General features: G+C 35.5%; 1 protein-coding gene across 3 annotated transcripts in view; it reads right to left on the bottom strand.

Annotated features, from left to right (window-relative positions):
• Positions 1-17,173, bottom strand: part of LOC138711789 (transcriptional regulator ATRX homolog) — a 649,273-nt gene that overhangs the window by 65,436 nt on the left and 566,664 nt on the right. The window lies entirely within an intron of this gene.

Below are 17,173 nucleotides of genomic sequence, written 5' to 3'. Positions count from 1 at the left end.
CAAAATATTTTGTTTTTTCATTGTTCCAATTAAACCTGTTTTCAATGTTTTTCCCCTTCTGTATTTGTGACGAAGACTATCACTGTATGACTAATGGCTTAATAAATTGAATTGAATTGAATTGAATTAAATTTAGAATATGCATTATCAAACTTTTAAAAATCTATAGATGCATGTGACTCGAACATGTGAACTCTGTGCTTGAGCTAGTTTAACACGTTGCAGTAAACGTCTTTTTATTACGATGATATTAACCCTACTACTTCTTCATAAAAGTTTAAAGACATATATTTAAATAAAATAGTAGTGTTTACGGTAACTTAGTTTGAAACACACGTTATTTCACTGCTTAATGACGTAAATTAAATCGTATTAAGGCGGAGGAAACATAACAGACAATAATTTAGAAACTGAATTCAATTCTGCAAATCAAAATTAATTTCCTACTTTAAAACTAAGTGACATAAATATGATATGTTGAGAGAGTTCACAGATAAGTTGAACATTATCACTAAATTTATATGATTATATACCATGCGTAGATATTCTAAAAATAAAGAATAAGAAAAACAGAATTAAATAAATCTGTTACGATGAGGATTCGAACTTGTAACGAAAATACTACAAAGCTGAAGCTCTGACTTTGAGCCTCCTATTTTCTTGCGGACACTCACGTAAGAAAACATGTCTGCACAAGCGCAGGACGTATATAGAGTTACTTAACGGGCAGTTTATTGATATTTTCAACCGCTATTCAGCTTTGGTATAATACAGAATATTGGAAAGGAATTACTTTCCCCTTATTAGTGCATATCTAGATTGAGACTACTAAGACATAACCCTTTAAAAACATTATCTTGTGAAATTAAGTGAAACCTTCCCGCTCATGCCAAAATTCGCTTTTCAGTACCTACAAAATTCCAGCAGGCCACTCAATAAAGTAGAATAGAATAGAACAGAATAGAATAGAATGCTTTAGTTTCGTTGGCAGATTTAAGGCATAAGGCCTTCTCTTCCACTTAACCAGTCTTAATCAATACAAAATAGATATACATTTAAATCATGAATATTTACAATACACTAAAGATTCTCCAGCAATATTCTTCAGTTTAAATTTTAACAACTAATACATGTTTATTTAATTTGAGATAAAGCCTATACCAGGGCTGGGCATCAGGAGCGCATCCAGACTCTAAACGCGGACACTTATTATTCATCCGTCAGGGCATCAACGCTGCGCGGTGTTCGGCGGGGAAGAAAGGGGATGAAGAGAAATCATATGGCTCCCTGTAAGAGAGTAGAATCCGCTCTTGCTGCCCAGCTCTGGCCTATACGAAAAAGTAATAACTTAATTTATGAGCTAATGTAATTCAATTCAGTCTGTATGCATTACGTAAAGAATTGTAATAAAGTTCACATGGCTAGTTGGTTAAATGATGAAAATTAATTTAATAGATGTTTATTAGAATTATGTTATAGGCAGAAAAATATTAATCTAAAATTCAAATTTATTCATAATTTGCATTTGAAATTATACATTTGAATAGATACCCGAAATGAGCATATGCACGTGCTCGGGCACAATCCAGTAGAATCTATATAAGTTTTACAGACATCAATAATAATGTCGATGATAGAAATAATAATAATAATAATAATAATAATAATAATAATAGAAAAACAGTGACGGAGATAATACAAAGATAGTAATACAAATTAATAAATAAATAATAATAATAATAATAATAATAATAAAACAAAAATATTAACCTTAGTAAAATAATAACTAAGACTAATAAAATAAAATATAAAACCAGGTAGCGAGAGTTAACGCAATTTATACAGGGTGTTTAAAAAATACGGGGCATAATTTCAGGTATGTATTTCCCACATGTAGACAATCAAAATAGTTCATTACAACATGTCTCCGGAAATCCTTCATTTCCGAGTTACGGCCTTCACAACATTGAAATTTACCAGAACGTTTTTCTTTCCGCAGGTCGTTGTCATTACAGAAGATGTTCAAAATGTCCACCTCCTGCTTGAATACAGACCTCACATCGATGTCTCATTGACCTGCGAACACGATCCCAAACTCCAGGAGTATTGCGTATGTCCTCAGAACATGCCAAATTTCGATTTCGAAGGGATTCCAAATCAGGCACCGGAGACGAATAAACCAATGATTTTAAATGGCCCCACAGGTAGAAATCGAGAGGGTTCGATCCAAGTACCGGCGAGCCGTACGACTGAAGTGTGCAGGAGTGCCATCATGCAAGAAGTGAATGTGTTGACGATTGATCAGTGGAGTGTCTTCTAAAACATGAGGTATGGTGTTTTCCAGGAAGTTTGTGTATGTCTGCTCCGTAAGTCTGTCTACAAGTACATGGGGTCCAACTAATCCATCACCAATGATACCGGCCCACATGTTGAGGGAGAACCGCACCTGGTGATGAGATGGAACAGTTGCACGTGGGTTTTCATACGCCCGCCCATACATGCTGATTGTGGAAATTTGTTATGCCATCTCGGGTGAACTGTGCTTCAGCTGTAAATAATACTAAGGCAGGAAAGTTTGGATTTACACCATACTGCTGCAAGAACCACTGACAGAACCTAACTCGTGCAGGGTAATCTGCTGGTGACAGGGCCTGTACACGTTGTAAATGACAAGGATACAATTGATACTCTTTCAACAGTCTCCAGACAGTCGTATGAGGAACACCGACTTGCAACGCTACCCTTCGTGTGCTGATAGAAGAAGTCATGTTCACAGCCTCCAGAATATCCTCATGTACTTCTGGAGTTGTAGATCTTGGTCGTCCCCTTCCCAAACCAGGAGAGTTAAATTTTCCATACTCGCACAGACGGTAATGGAGACGTACAAATGTCTTCCGATCTGGACATTGTCGCTGTGGGTACCTCTCCTGGTACAAACGACGAGCCAGCGCAGCATTGCCGTCCGCCTTACCGTACATGAAGTGTATCTCTGCCAGCTCTTGATTTGAATACATGTCGCACAGTCTAACGCCTATACAACACTGAATGTAACCTTCGCCTCGGAATGAACTGTCAGAGTGCCCTGTTAATGTCTCCTTTGACGGCAACGATCTGCGGAAAGAAAAACGTTCCGGTGAATTTCAATGTTGTGAAGGCCATAACTCGGAAATAAAGCATTTCCGGACACATGTTGTAATGAACTATTTTGATTGTCTACATGTGGGAAATACATACTTGAAATTATGTCCCGTATTTTTAAACACCCAGTATAAGCATATAATAACCAGAAAAACAATAACGAACTCGAAATGAACAAAAAAGTTCGTCGTATCGCTGACGTCAGCAACATCCGTATTGATATTGTGTTATGCATTATTGGTAGGAGGGGGGAGTCGAAGATCTACATCCTAACGTTCTTTTCGAATTTTCTATCTTATAATCATAGGAAGTTAATGCTGAAAAACCAAGTGTCTCCGAGTCAAGCTGTTCATAATTACCAGAATAAATACAATAATAATACTGAAATAAATTAATGAAGTTTCAGTTATAAGTCTCCCCTTAGGTACAAGAGGTATCATATCAAAATATTTTACGAATGGCGGGAAAATATAAATTTTAAGAACTCTCTAGTGACAGAGATAGTGACAAGTACAATCAAGTGTATCTGTGGATATTCTAAGAAATCATTTATGTGGAAACATACACTGTTATTTAAAAATGATCTATTTTTATTTATTATAATGTTTTATTTTACATGTTTAATGCATACGATAAATGCAATAAATATTAGTAACATGTAATGCTCTTAACACTTAAAATAATAATAATAAAATTAAACAAATATCGTACAAACATTTTCACTTTATTTTTAAACTTAAGAATGTCTAAACTGATTAGGCCTGGATTATTTATTGATATAATGAGAATAATATTAATGTAATGGGATTTTGCCATTAGAGGTTTCGTTTTCTATTTAAAGAAATTAATGGTCATAATAAGAATGGACAAATGTTAGTTTCATTATAAGCAACAAATACTAATCTGTAAATAACTTCTTCACCAGAGCATCCGAAAAAAGATGGACTTGGCACAAGAAATATACAGTAATTACTAGTACCAAGACACACTTGTAGAAACGAAAATGTATTAGCCCCTTCTTGAATGAATTTATATTGATGAAATAAATATTGAATGAATGAATGATTGGTTGACTGGATTAATAAAATTAATTATGTGATTAACCTCTAACTTGTTTCTCATATCTTCATTACGAAATTTGTCCCCATTGTGCAATGAAATTTCCGGAACCCCCTCCCTGCTGGCTACAGTAAGGTTTTGAGAAGGCAACCTCCTCTCATCCGTAGGCTAGCCCCCCTCCGTGTGTCGCCAGCCGACGATCAGGGAATGCTATGTAATAATGACGAAGTGGCGAAATGGTGATGGAATTTTGTAGATTTCTAATTAGAGGAAAAACAGGAGAACCCCGAGAAAAACCCCAACCGCGACCTTGTCCGCCACAAGTGTCACTATGGATTTTTAAATGAAAAATCCCAAATCTGATCGGGACTCAAACCCGGGCCGCCTGCGTGACAGGTCGGAGGTCTGACCACACAGCTCACTGAGCAACTCTGAAGTATTTTAGAAATTGCACTAGTCTGCGGTTAGTGATCTATAATGTCTATTACCCAAGCTCTATTTTATTCCAATTATTGACAAATACTGGGTGTTCATTTCAAAGTGTGTCATGACGTCACTATTGTGAGTCAGCGATTTGAAGCGAGTTTCAGTTTTTATGTCAGAGAAGTTGCCTATTAATCAAGGCGTTCAATCTGAACTTGAGAACGTGTACGGTATAACTTGAACGTCCTAGGAACAGATGGCAGTCTGTACGGTCTGTGTGCTACCATAACCTCTTTCGAACTGTTTTGCGCGGACAAGTCGTCGCAGGGTATTTGTTATCATCGATTGCGTACGGCAACATTCCACAAGTCCACACCTGTGGAGTAACGGTCAGCGCATCTGGCCGCGAAACCAGGTGGCCCGGGTTCGATTCCCGGTCGGGGCAAGTTACCTGGTTGAGGTTTTTTCCGGGGTTTTCCCTCAACCCAATATGAGTAAATGCTGGATAACTTTCGGTGCTGGACCCCGGACTCATTTCACCGGCATTATCACTTTCATCTCATTCAGACGCTAAATAACCTGAGATGTTGTTAAAGCGTCGTAAAACAACCTACTAAAAAAAAACATTCCACAATACAAATCAAATGCTCTGTGTCCATGTTGACCGTCGAAGTTAATGTCAACAAATACGTAACTAATTGTCTTAACCCTCTCCCCATATCCCGAGAGTAAGGAAAAACTCATCTCAGTGCATGTTTCCAAACAGTTCACATTCCTGCCACAACAAGCGTTACCGTACGTATCGGTAAGTACTCTTCAGAATGAACGCCGTACTTGCCAGGCAACTTCTCTGGCATATAGGTAATACGCCTCTGCGGAAGTGTAGGAAGATTGAATTTTCTAGGATCATCGGCTAGCCACATGACGGCATACAGCGAGCCATGACACACTTTGAAATGGACACATTTTGAACTGAACACCCAGCAGATGAAATAAAGTGAAAAATGAAATATAGTAGACCCAACCTTCGAAACTGCATCATTTCTGTGTTTGAAGAGCACTGAAAAAGGAACACCGCACTATTCTCTCCTCCAACATTGTGTTTTTAAAGCCATATATCTTCAAATTATGTAGGCTACCCTCAATGCACGGGTCAGAATTTGCAGAAATGCATGCACCGGCGCATAACAAACATGACTGTGACGTTGCAGCATGTGACGTACAAACGCCGCATTGTGCAAATGTAGGTTGTGTCATTCTACTCTGTGTGGATAAGAGCAGCGCCAATGCTCCTGGGTATTTGCAGTGTTCGATAGGCAGGAAGGGACTATACAGGCAACCCAATTGACCTTTCTGTAGTGCGGTCAGGTATACCGCGTACGGTATGCGCTGAATACTAAATCTATTTCCCGGCGACGCTCTGCCTCATATCCGAATTCATACAATGTCGTTCTTTTTTTTTACTCTTTAATCAATTTGAAGTCTCTCTTCTTATATAAAAACTGAGCCGTGACACATGTCAGGTAGGCGAACTTCTTTTTTACATTTTATAAAACGGAAATGCAGACGAAATTTTAATTTACGGTAATTTTCCCTTGTTCAATCTAAATACCATACACAAAAATGAATTAAAGGCAAAGGATACAGAAATTCTTTTAGAACTACAGCCTCTTTAAATGCTAATTTATTAGATTGTACAATTCTCGTTTTTAGAATTCATAACACTCTTCTTCAGAACTGCTGTAGGGAGCATGCTGCACTGTTATTTTATCACCACCATTATCCATTATCATCGTCCATATCATAATTATTATCGTCAATAATCATTAGGCCTCGGATTTTTAAGTGCTAAAATTAAGGAAAATATATGACAAAAAAGAAAAGAAAAATATTTAATCTTGTTTCAGTTATTTTATGGGGATATATTCAAGTTGTTCATCACAAATGACTGACGATTATCGCGGAACACTGCCTTGTACTGGGAAAAAGAACGCCCTGGCCTTTGAGAAACAACATGCAATCCGTAGGTACATGTTAATGATTGGAAACGAAAACAGAGGCAGATGATGTTTATGAAATTATAGTTGCTGTCTGAAGGCACTCCTAAATGACACAGTAATGTTTGTGTGTGTTAGTTACAGCACAAGTTTTTCGTGGTGATAGCTCTTAGCAGTATGCAGTTCCACAGGTCCATAGATAGGCTATTACGAGAAACAGTGCCAGCTATCACGTCTAAGCAACTGCACTGAACATTCGGGTCATGATTAATCGGAAATGGGGATTTTATCGAAAATTATTTGATGGAAACTTAATTTTTGTGTGTTATGTTTTTAAAATATTTATTTACATAAAAAATTCAAGATACGTGTTTTTATGTGAAATAAAATTTAAAATGTATGCCCAGGTGATAATGTCCGAAAATTAAAACACAATTACGACTTTCTATTAATTTACTGTGTAAATAAAATATCTATTTATCTAAGACTCCTAGCCCTAATAATCGTCATCAATATTAGAAACAGTTCCTGGTCTGCCACGGTTTCAATTCAACCTTTGAAGGTTTCCACGCTTGTACTGTGAAAAGGGACATATTGTTAAGCATTCTCTTTGGCAATATGTTGTTATTAATGCATAGGATATGTCCTTTCTGGAATTTTTTCTTCATTCACATAATCAATAATGAGATACATGAAGCCTCTTACAGTACCTTCTGTTAGAAGACACATTTCTCCAACCTTCTTTCATCAATTCTCCATATCGTATACGGTTTACTTCTAAATAAGAATGAATTGACTGAAGGTTTATGTAATTTCCATCTGGTTCCCCGTTGTGGAAGTGGCTTTCCGAATACATAACATTTTTATTAAAGGAGAAGGTGAAAGGAGGATCTCCGGCGCTGCAACCAAACAAATATTATGCGTAGAGTACTATAAACTCCGAGAAGAGAGACTGGCAATGAGATGAGGGATTTATAATGATGAGTTTATAACCCGAGAAACTACGGAGATGTATCAAGCAGGTCCACAAGAGTAACAGATTTACAAGTTCCGGAGGAAGAATAGGGTCTTTGCCAATGAGACCTCAATCTCGTTTACGGGTTAATGAGAGCGCGTTGCTCAGAGCAAACAGTGAATGCGATTGCTTACCTCATTTCATGTCACCGAGAACATAGTCCACTTATTTTCTTATTTTTACGGAGTGATATATTACGAATGGAAATATATTATGGAGAAAACAAGATTGTTGATGGAATGACGTTTTTAAACTTAAACGAGGAAAAGATGCATAATAAATTACTTACTTAGTTACTTATTACTTACTTAATTACTTATAGCTTTTAAGGCATCCGGAGGTTCATTGCCGGCCTCACATAAGCCCGCCATCGGTCCCTATCCTGAGCAAAATTAATCCAGTCCCTAGCATCATATCCCACCTCCCTCAAATCCATTTTAATATTATCCTGCCATCGGCCTCCCCAAAGGTCTTTTTCCCTACGGCCTCACAACTAACACTATATGCATTTCTGGACTCCCCATAAGTGCTACATGCCCTGCCCATCTCAAACGTCTGATTTAATCTTCCTAATTATGTCAGGTGAAGAATACAATGCGTGCAGTTCTGCGTTGCGTAACTTTCTCCATTCTCCTGTAACTTCATCCCTCTTAGCCCCAAATATTTTCCTAAGCACTTTATTCTCAAAAATCCTTAACCTCTGTTCCTCTCTCAAAGTGAGAGTCCGAGTGTCACAATTATACAGAACAACCGGTAATGTAACCTTTTATAATTTCCAACTTTCATTTTTTTTTTTTTTTTTTTGAGAGCAGACTGGATGACAAAAACTTCTAAACAGAATAATAACAGACATTTCCCATATTTATTCTGCGTTCAATTTCCTCCCGAATGTCATTTATATTTGTTACTGTTGCTCAATGGTACTTGAATTTTTCCATTTCTTCAAAGGATAAATTTACAACTTTCATAATTCACTTCATACTATTATTATTATTATTATTATTATTATTATTATTATTATTATTATTATTTTGTTGTTTAGTCAACTTTCCGAAGACAGGTTTGAACCTCACAAGTTATACGAAGAAGTCACCACTTATGAGGCAGCTAGGCTAAGAGAAAATGGGGTAGGGTGGCCAGTTCCTTTCTCCCTCCATTGCATACTTCGCAGACTAGCTACATATTACACTAGTCAGACTTCAGGTGCATATAAAGAATTGTTCTTTCTCTGACACATATCATCAAGTGAAAAGTACTGCCTGATAATTGATGTACGTATCAGCTAGAATCTCAATCAGAGGATTTATTATTATTATTATTATTATTATTATTATTATTATTATCATCATCATTAAACTTTTTCCCTAGCCTACTTGTCATATGAATTCAGATTCTCAAGAAACTATAAACATTTCAAGGTAATGAATTAAAAATGATAAGCAAAGACGAAAGAAAGGCGAGAAAGGCATCCCAGAAATATATTTTTCCACACAAATCTTCACGATATGCTGCGAATCTAATCCTGGTTTATCAGTTAGACTGTCGGCTATGGATTTATGAAGACTCACTTTTACTACGTCACAGTACATTTGACCAATAAAACGGTACTGAACGACGTGTTTCAAGCAATCGTAGCTTCTTATCCTGCTACTTTTTTATCATCTCCTTAGCATTTCCTTTTAATTATCTCCCTAGAATTTGTTTGTTTTTATCACCTCCCTAGCACCTCCCTACTATAGGCTACTTTCAATTATTGTAGGAACCTTTTAAAATGATTCATGTTTATTTTATCACCATTAAGTAAAACTTTTATATCATTTATCTTATTTATATTACTTACTTTATGTTATAGCTTCTGTTGTATGGGATCATGGCTAGTCACTTATCGAAGATTGTTTAATATATATTGATAATTGAAGTAGAATGTAACTGTTTTAATAAAAATGAAACTGAATCAACAAAGACTTCTAGACTATTATAGTAATCGTCCATAGAATTCAATAAAGATTGTATAGTTTTCACAACTGGTAACAAGGGAACAGCTAATCATAACACACTACTGCCATCTGGCGGATTACTTGTAATGATGAGACGGTACAATAATATGTTTTCAAGACAGTTTAGTATTTTGGTAAGTCAATTAATATTTATGTAGTATTTTCTACTAATCGTGTAATAGTTAATTAAATCCCAATCGAGTTTTGATTTTGCCTAGACTAATCGAAACTTCTAGTGAGATTACTGTAGGTAAAATACGAAATGCATTCAAAGTAAACAATGCAATAGCTCCAAGAACGGCAAATTGCGAACTGGAAAAGCAATACTCTGATGAATCCGATAGCACGAAAGTTTCAGAGTCTCAAAGCATATTCAACACACCTAAAGTATAGTAAGTGTAGACGGTGAGTCATCTTTCCAAAATGGTACTGTCATTACAGCTTGGATCTCAGCGACTGATCTAGACGAGATTTACAACACTAGACTTACGTGCGGGATTTGGAGTTCAGTTCTCTCACAATCAATATTGGGCCATTGGAGCATTCAAAGACCCAGATACAAGTCACTACGCATGATCGGAGACCGAAAGCACAGATACAAAAGATAGCGCCCAAGTTAATTGAAGTATTTAAATTCGGTCTATTTTGTTTGTTTTTGGAACTCATTCCGGAACTCGAAAAACAGCAAAACAAGGTAATATCACATTCTAGTATATACAGTCACGAAGCTTGAGTTTATGAGGGTACTAGAAACAATAGACTGTGGAGGTACTATTTCGCATTATCTGTAATAAGGCGATAATAGCGATCCTAGTGGTTAGCAACTATATATGGATGCATATTTACTACGTATTGAGCTTCGTGACTGTATACAGTATACTAGACTGTGGTAATATGTTGTAAATAATGGACAAATATTATATAAACTTATTTTTTTAAAATCTGAATATAATTTTTTGAGATTTAAAACGATACAGCTAGCAAAAAAAAAAAAAAGGTAAATGGGTTGCTAAATGAAAGAAAGTCTTTAATTTCTATTTCCTTTATAACAAAGGAAGTGGACTAAAATAGTATATTGCGATACTAGGTTGGTAAGTGCTCTATAATAGAGACGAGGGAACGTTTGAAAAAATAAGGCGCTTGTGCCGAGTTTTTTAATCCCGAGACTGTGTTATGCACTTAACGCTCGTGTATTGCATATTATTTTTTGCGCAATCAAAATTTATATCTTAGTTTATTTATGATGTATTTTAGTTATGTATTAAATTTGAATTGGACGTTTGTCATTTTGTTAACGGCAATGTGTGATTTTCTAGGTGACCGTGCTTTTACGTTCTTTTGTTATATTTTATATTCACATAAATATAAAACTAAAAGAACGGACAACATATGCCTGACAGAACCTACATGTACTACAACTGTAGCATATAATCACAGTAGCAACTTCGGTCCAAGGCTTTATAAAAAATAACTAAATTCCCAAACATTCTATTTGCTAATGCTCCCTATTTTAAAAAATCAATTAAAATTAGTGTTTTGGGACAAAACATAAAATAATTTCAATTACTATAATACCTGTATTTTTCTTTTTCTCTTTTTATTTTTTATTATGTTAATTAATGAAATGTCTTAAAATTTTGTGGACTGCCCCCTGAGCACGAGTATGTAGGGTAAACATGGGTAATTTCGTGGCAGTGGTTATTTCGTGATAATTTTTCTTTGCTCTTTCATGAACTAACCAATGGTGTTACGAGATTCAAATTTCCGCCAAGGGATTGCATATATTGTCCAGTTTCCAGAAACACACAGCTACGCTTTGTTTGACTATTGTAGCTGCTTCAGTGAGCTTTTATGTTTGGAGAGAGCAAGTTAGCGTCGACTTCTCAGGCGTACAAATTTTGTGGATGTTTGTAATTACATTACAGGCTTATTACTAAAGGTAAGCATATGATATTTGGCACAAAGATTTATTGTCTCTTAATGAAATTTTAGGAAATGTTTTTGGAATGTTAGATACAGCTGTAGTCGCCATATAGGCTTAGCTTTACTGATAGAAATCTTAGCTGTTTGAGGCGAAATTTTGTTGAGTATTAAGCGTTACATTTTATACTATTTTAAAAATTATATTACAATATGAATTTTAGAAATCTGAAGATAAGATGTGATAACAAAAAATAAATGGGAGACACTATGAGTTCAGTGTAGCTTCTGTTTGATTTGTTATCATGCTAAGTGCCAATGATAAGTGCCAGATGACTTACTTGCAAGAATTGTGACAAAAGATGAAACATGGCTCCACATTTTGGACCGGAGACAGAGGCACACAATGGAGTGGCATCATGCAAATTCACCAAAGAAAAATAAATTCAAAACTGTGCCTTCGGTAGAAAAAGTTGTGGCTACTTTAATGAATTTTTGCACAATTCTTCTACCTCTCACGAAATTATCAATGTAATATCAAGAAATTACCAAGGTTATTTTTTTTATTTTTTTATTTCTTTAAATCCACCACCAACAGAAGCATGCTTCCAATTACAGGTGGCTTACACAGATGTATACACAAAATACATAATAAGAGAGAGAAAAAAACAACAACAAAACAAACAACACAAACAAAAGAAAGAAAGTACATGATGGTAATAGATGCTAGAATATTATAATATTACAGTTAATATAGTGCCAAATGTCAATATAATGATGCAAAATTATTTAAAAAACTTGAGTAAAAACATTATAAAACACTTCTTCATAATTTAAATATCTAAGGAAATACAATGCTTTTTAATATTGTATGAAATTTTTCAATTGTTAAACTGAAATCCAATTGAGAATCACAGTTTAAAGACAGAGAGTTGTAAGTATTACACACAACAAACAATGGAGAGTTCTGGAAGAAAACAGTTCTAGGAATAGGAATAATAAAAGGTTGCCTATGACGTAATTCTGTTCTTTTACATTGAACTGAAGCAATTTAAGAAAATCACAGTTATTCAATATACCATTAACAGTCTTATAGAGTAAAATTTGGCTATTTATTAATCGTCGAGATTTTAAAGTTTTATAATTAAATTCAAAAAGTAACTGATTATATGAAATTTGCTTGTCATAAGACGATACGTGATATTTTTTAAAATATAAATAACGTAAAAATCTTTTCTGTATCCTTTCTATTTGCATCTGATGGGATTGGAACTGAGATGACCACGAAATAACCAACCTTTTAGCTCAAGTTGTAAAAGTGGTTTTTGGCACTTGTTCAAGAACGTGTCCAATATTTTATGTCTCCAAAGTGTACAGCAAATTATCATCTTCTAGATGAAAAAATCGGAATAAGGATATATTTACACATTATCATTTTAAATTAATTTTCATGAAATTATCACGAAATTACCAATGTTTACCGTACTCTTTCTGGGGGTGCTAGAGTGGTTTTTCATGTACCTACAAAAATATGTAACATATTTGTTTTAGCTAATAACAATAGTAATAATAATAATAATAATATATTATTATTATTATCAGTCAAACGGCAGCTTTACTTTAGGTTGTTTTGACGTATAACCTAAACGTGCTACAATTTACTCATAAAGCTCTACGACCTGCCCTTCTAAGTATAGAAAACGTCACAACTGTAACAGTAATGCATGGAAATCATTCTACTGTTGACGTATGTATGTCTTCATTTCTTGTCAGCCCTTGTCAGGCGTAGGGTATCTTCTGTGTGTCCAAGAGTTCTTTTTTTCGCTCCGCTGACGATCTCCCCGTCCGTTTTAATGTCTGTCTATCCTGTGACTGACGACTAGAGCTGTCTGCCTCCATCTTACTGTGTGTAAGTTTTCACTCGGTGCCTATTATGTGTATCTGGAAGCCGGACAGTCAGCATTTTAACGACAGTTTGTGTAATACATTTGTACAGAGAACTATTACTTATATCCGGGGCGCGGATTTCGATGACATGTTATCTTTTTTTCTTTACATCCTTTACAACACCCGTAAATATAATTATAATCCTAGATACGAGCTGATGGTTAAAGAAATGTAAAGTTTTTACCTCATATTTTTTAAGACTCCCAGAAATAGTCGCAGGTACTGAAGTGATTCCAGGTATTAGTGACCACGACGCGGTAATTCTTGAAATATTATGGAATGCTAAGTACAAGCAAAGCGGAACAAAGAACAAAAATATCTTGCAATATAACAAAGCGGACAGAGAAGGCTTCCAAAATTATCTTAGAGAAAAGTACTCATTATGGGTAGTAAAGGGCAGTAGTGTAGAAGAATGCTCGGGGAGTTCAAGCAGATTATATTAACAGGAATACAGAAATTTATCCCGATTAAACGATTATCAAGCAATCCCGATCCGGAATATTATAATAAATACATACGGAAACTGAAAAGAAAACTAAGGAAATCCTACAGCCAGCGCAAGGAAAGCGTTGTGAAACAAACAAAATTCACACAACTAACGAAAGAACTGCTTAATGCGAAAAAGTTAGCGCAGAAAAATTACCTAAAGAAATTTTTCAAAGGTGAACAAAACGGGTGGGGGAATTTTATAAATATGTGAAGAGACGACGCAAGGAAAATTATTCGAGCCTCGCTCTAAAAAAAAAAAAATGACCTCAATTTATTGTATTAAATTCCTATTATGCCGCTGTTTTTGGGATGAGGGCAATAATACCTAACTTAGCTTCTGTGGAAAATACGGGTCACTTTTCTTTTTATTTTAGTAGCTTATTTTACGACGCTTTATCGACATGTTTGGTTATTTAGCGTCTAAATGAGATGAAGGTGATAATGCTGGTGAAATGAGTCCGGGGTCCAGCACCGAAAGTTACCCACCATTTGCTCATATTGAGTTGAGGGAAAATTCCGGAAAAAACCTCAAACAGGTAACTTGCCCCGATTGGGAATCGAACGCGGGCCACCTGGTTTCGTGGCCAGACGCGCTGACCGTTACTCCACAAGTGTGAACGTCAGCCTTCTATCAAGCCTAGGGACATAAGGAGAAGGAACTCTAAATTGAAAACTTATAAATCAGTACGACTTGATGGTATCGCCGGAGACATATTAAAATTGGGAGGGGAAGTAATGATTCCCTATCTAGTGCGTACCTATATTTTAAATATCAATAAACAATGTTACTGTACCACTAGATTGGAAAGATGCAATAGTGGTGCCAATTTATAAGCCAGGGTCTCGCTCAGATATAAAAAATTACAGACCAGTCAGCCTCACCTCTGTGATTTGAAAACAGATGGAACGCTTGATTTCAGCATATCTAAGGCAGCAATGGAATGATTCAAATTGGTTACATAATTGCCAGCATGGGTTTTGGGAGGGGACTACTCATGTGAGAGTTAATTGTATGTCAGGATTTAGCAGACGGAATAGATTCAAATAGCCAAGTAGATGCAGTGATTATTGACTTTTCACGCGTATTAGATGTAGTCCCACACGACATATTGTTGGTTAAACTACGATTAACGGGGATTGACTTCAGAGTACTCCAGTGGATCAAGGAATTTTTAACTTGTCGCAATCAGAGAGTAACATGTAGGGGAGGAATTATCCAGCCCAATTGAAATTACTTACGGAGTCCCATAGGGGAGTGTCTTGGGGCCCCTTCTATTCCTGACTTTTGTAAATGATGTGCCAGTTAACAATTTGTCCAAGGTTCGCTTATTCGCGGATGATTGTATCGTATACAAGGAAATTAAAAATTATGAAAATACTACTCTTCTCCAGAATGATCGCAATAGAATAAACCATTATGCAATGGCCAACAAAATGAAAATAAATTCTCTAAAGAACAAAGCCATCAGCTTTACAAGAAAAAGAAATAAAATAATGGCATCGTATACGTTAGGGTGGAACCATTCCGGAAGTTAACAAATGTAAATACTTAGGAATAACATTTAGCAGCTATCTCGGCTGGGGGGAACACGTTACTGACACAGCGGGAAAAGCATGGACAGCGTTACACTTTGTGATGAGGGTACTAAGAAAAGGCTCTGATATATCCAAAGAGATTGCATATAAATCACTAGTTCGTCCAGTAATGGAATATGGTGCTGCATGTTGGGATCCTTAGAGATTAGAACATATTAAGACACTGGAAAAGATTAAAAAACGGGCTCTCAAGCATGTAGTAAAATTCAAGATTAAAATGGGACACACTCAAGGACAGGAGAACTCGAATTCGATTATGCGCAATGTTCAAAACATACAGAGGTGAGCCTGCCTGGAGAGAAATAAAAAATAGGTTCCAGTCGCCAAATTACACTTTAGGGATCGACCACTCATATAAATAGAGGGAAAGAAGACAGAGGAGGGACACTGGAAAGTTTTCTATTCTCAATCGTACTATCAGGGACTGGAATGCTCTACCGGCAGACTTACTAAAGACTTTACCAATAACCAAAATTATGTTTAAAAATAGGCTTAAGGACTTCACTAATAGACGGTAGTATATTATACACACTACTAGCCGTACCCGTGCGCTCCGCTGCACCCGTTAGAAATAAATATAAAGCAATTACATAATTAAAATAGGACATTTGATCCAGGGAACATTCGTGTTTGATATAAGGATAAATTGTTTATTATGTTACTTAATTTAAATTGTATTTGCATAATTAAAATGCGATCATTTTGATCCAGAGACCACTCAATTGGTCATAAAAATTATTTTAGGAAATACAGGAAACGAGTGTACACAATAGCCTATCAAGTTTTCTGTGCATAAGAAGTTATTTTAATCTTACCTGTCCTCGATTCACTCAGAAGTTACTGTAATAACATTATAACATTATGTCCATCTACAGAAACTACACTTCCCAATGGTGAATTAATAATTAATCATACAAATCGGTTAATTTAGCTTCCGATATTACTTCATACAAACACAGAAACATTCTCTGTAGGCTATCTTTCATAGCTTTCGATTGTTTCTGTCCAAGGCCCCTTATAGACGAAGTCATTTGTTTTTTAATTCATTACATGGCCTTGGATGGCAATTATTTTAATTTTAAAACTCATTTATCTCATTAAATATCAGTCCTATCAAAATTTTTCAAGGAATAAAACTTATCGGAAATTATTTTTAAAGAAACTTTTGTTATGTAACATTTTTCACAAAAATCAATAATAAGCGAGATATTTCGATTTATTTAATTCAGGCCCCCTTATAAGCCCCCTTTTAAATTATGTATTTTGAATGCCATATAGCCTAAAATCTAAGTTACAACGAACGTAATTTATATTCCAATTTTCATCGAAATCCGTTCAGCCATTATCGCGTGAAAAGGTAACAAACATACAGACAGACATACAAACAAAAATTTCAAAAAAGCGATTTTCGATTTCAGGGTGATTAATTATATATGTTAGGACCAATTATTTTTGGAAAATCGAAAATTACCAGAAAAAATTATGCTACAGATGTATTATTAGTATAGATTTACGTATTATTGAAGAAGTGTGTTGTGTGAGTGAAGTGTGATGTGTCAGTGAAGTGTGTTGTATACGTGAAGTGTGTTGTG

Source organism: Periplaneta americana, chromosome 13 (genome assembly GCF_040183065.1).
Source record: "Periplaneta americana isolate PAMFEO1 chromosome 13, P.americana_PAMFEO1_priV1, whole genome shotgun sequence".
Lineage (NCBI taxonomy): Eukaryota > Metazoa > Arthropoda > Insecta > Blattodea > Blattidae > Periplaneta > Periplaneta americana.
Note: the sequence above shows the minus strand (reverse complement) of the source record. Positions and strands in the feature narration are given on the sequence as shown.